The sequence below is a fragment of the Vigna radiata genome, unplaced genomic scaffold (genome assembly GCF_000741045.1).
Source record: "Vigna radiata var. radiata cultivar VC1973A unplaced genomic scaffold, Vradiata_ver6 scaffold_7, whole genome shotgun sequence".
In the NCBI taxonomy this organism is placed as follows: Eukaryota; Viridiplantae; Streptophyta; class Magnoliopsida; order Fabales; family Fabaceae; genus Vigna; species Vigna radiata.
The window spans coordinates 937,586-940,520 of record NW_014543262.1 but is presented as its reverse complement, the minus strand read 5'-3'; positions in this window follow the sequence as shown (position 1 = coordinate 940,520).

Genomic DNA, 2,935 nt, shown 5'->3' with positions numbered 1-2,935 from the left:
AGTTCGGAAGGGTATGTTGGAAGCAAGATAGAAGCAATTCTCTCACCCTATTCAGTTACATCATTCGATTTAATTTATTAGAAGACAATTCAACACAGGGACATTAATGTAAAACATTATGTCCCTTCCAAGGAGATTTTGTGCCCTTTTTACATATCATCAATAAATTGTAATATATGGCTTAATCCTTTTGTTTAAATTTTTAAGATGTCTCATATTATTCTCTTTCCTCTTTTTTTTATCTGGTCTCGGAATTTTAAATAAGAAAAATATTAGTTATTAAAGTACAATTGCATATTTTAGTATTGGATTAAGTTAACTTATATTCAAATTAAAGTTATTTTTTTTTAGTTTCTGTTTCTTACATCGGTTTACAACTTTTAAAAAGTTGTGCCATGATTATTTAATTGCGTTTTAAAAATAAATTTTAAACTTAATTCAATCTTACAAAACTAATTTATAAGATGTAATTTACATTCATTTATATATTATAAATTGATCTTATCTCTAACCAATATAAAATTTCTAATAAATTATATCATGAGATATCTTAATTTATCTTTAACTATTATATTATAATAATCAAATTATTATTGTCAATAGTTCAATAAATCAGTAGTTTTTTTTCCATAATTTTTAATTGAGGAATAGAAGTTTGAATTTTCAAAAGCGTGAAGTCAATCATAAAAGTTTAATAAAAACTTATGCATTCTAATTCTTATTAACTTTTATAAAGAGTAAAAATGATTATAAAAGAATAAACATTTGTATTTAAAAAAAAAGTAAAAAAATTAGAAAGGATAATATCATATGAATGTAAATCTTTATTAACTTTTATAAAGAATAAAATGATTATAAAAGAATATTTTTCGTATTTTTTTAAAAGTAAAAAAATAAGAAAGAATAATATCATATGAATGTAAAGAATTTGTGTGTCAAAATATCATTTTTCTTTTAACAATAATATACATTGAATAAGCTAGCAAGATAGATATATGTTATTATTACTTGAACTTTGTAATGCATGTCAAGAAAAAATCAGTTAAAAGTAATGGATACTGATATGTTAACAACCAAATTTTAACAACAATTTGATTGAATATTTTTTTTTAATTAAAATAATGATTTGAAAAAGGAGATTTTGTGTTGTTCCAAAAACACCCTCAATGGTTTGAATCAGTATTTCTCCTTCGAAGCACTCTCTCTTTAACCACTCTCTCTCTCTTTTTGCTCCATTGTAGGTTTTCGTTTCTCTCCGAAGCTCTCTCTGCATCCATTTAATGTTTTCGTGTTCCTTTGAAGTTGTTCCTTCCGTGTCCATTCACTGAAGGCTTTGAAACGGTGAGCAATGTGAGGGGAGGTTGAAGGATTTTGTTGGGTTTCGGTCTTCCGAGCTAGGTTTCGCCTTTGTCATCGTTGGGGGTGTATTTCATGGAAGTTGTTCCCTTTTTTATGCTATGGGTTCATCTGCAGAGATTGGTTCTTGAAAACTTGGTTGAGAGTTATGTAATTTTTGTAATAGTGTAGTATTTGGTAGATTTTTAAGTATGTATATTTGTATTTGGACCACTTAATATGATTGTGAACAGAGATAGTTATTATTGGAAAGGATATTTTATTGTACTGTTGATTCCATGTGTTATTTAATTTTGATTCATTATCTAAGTTAAGTGACCCCTATGTTTGTGGGGAAGACGAAGTAGAGGTTTGTGTGGGTTGGAATGTAAGTTCCTGCAGTAATGGCACTGGCCTGGCGCTATTGTAATCGCTTACAGGGTGAGTGTTATCGATTAACATAATGAAAAACGGCTTTTTGATCAAGTACAAGTCTTGGTAGGTTGATAGGGGCAGGTCTGATGCTATGGTAAGCGATTACAGAGGTCCTGTAATCGCTTACCAGTGAGAAAATGGAGGTTTGTACCAAAACATGAGAGCTGCTAACAGTGCCTGGCTGAGTGGCTCCCAAGTATGGTCAAACATGTTTTACCAGTGCATTGACTATGCATTACCCAACTTATCACGAACCACCCACTTTTGAGCAACTCCAAAATATCCAGGGAGTCGCCACCAACTTTCGGTACAAAACTTAATATTTTCTCTGGTAAGCGATTACAGCTTGCCTGTAAGCGATTACACAGTCTCCTAAGGCACATATCTCNCCCAGGGAGCAGCCACCAACTTTCGGTACAAAACTTAATATTTTCTCTGGTAAGCGATTACAGCTTGCCTGTAAGCGATTACACAGTCTCCTAAGCCAAACTAAACCCCTCCTTTCGACAACAAATGACAATGCTAGCCCCCTTTCCACACTTCCTCCCAACACTTCAATGGCGGACGGACGTGAGAGCGTTTGGAAGGGGAAAATAACGAAACCTTTCGATTAATGTCTTAAACGATGGAATAAGATCCAAAAAAAACCTCTCCTTCCGACAACCGCTGATAATGCTAGCGTTCAATGTGCAACTTCAATACTTCAATGGTGGACGAATATGAACGAACACGATTTCGGTGGCGTGCAAAGATTTCAGAATGCTGGAGGAGGAGTTTGGTTTCCTGGAGAGAGATAAGTGTTATCGTGGAGAGAGAGCGTATCGGTGGCGCCAATAGAATTCATTTTCAGCAAACACTTTTCCACAAATGCCCTTCTCCTAAAGATCTTTCATTTTAAAAAATTCAATTAAAAGAACCAATCACAGCATGCCACCTGTGGTTGTCAAAATAGTTGTTAAAGTAACATTATCCAAAAGTAATTACCATCAATAGAAATTTCCTACTACACTAATTACCACAAGACAACAAGTGAAACAACAAATTTATCCAAATTACGTGACAAGTCATAACTATAATGAAGTTCCCTACACCTAAGCAAACAACCTCTACAGAGAGACATGTTTTGTCAATAACTTAAATCAGACACAGTCAAAGAAAGTTGGTC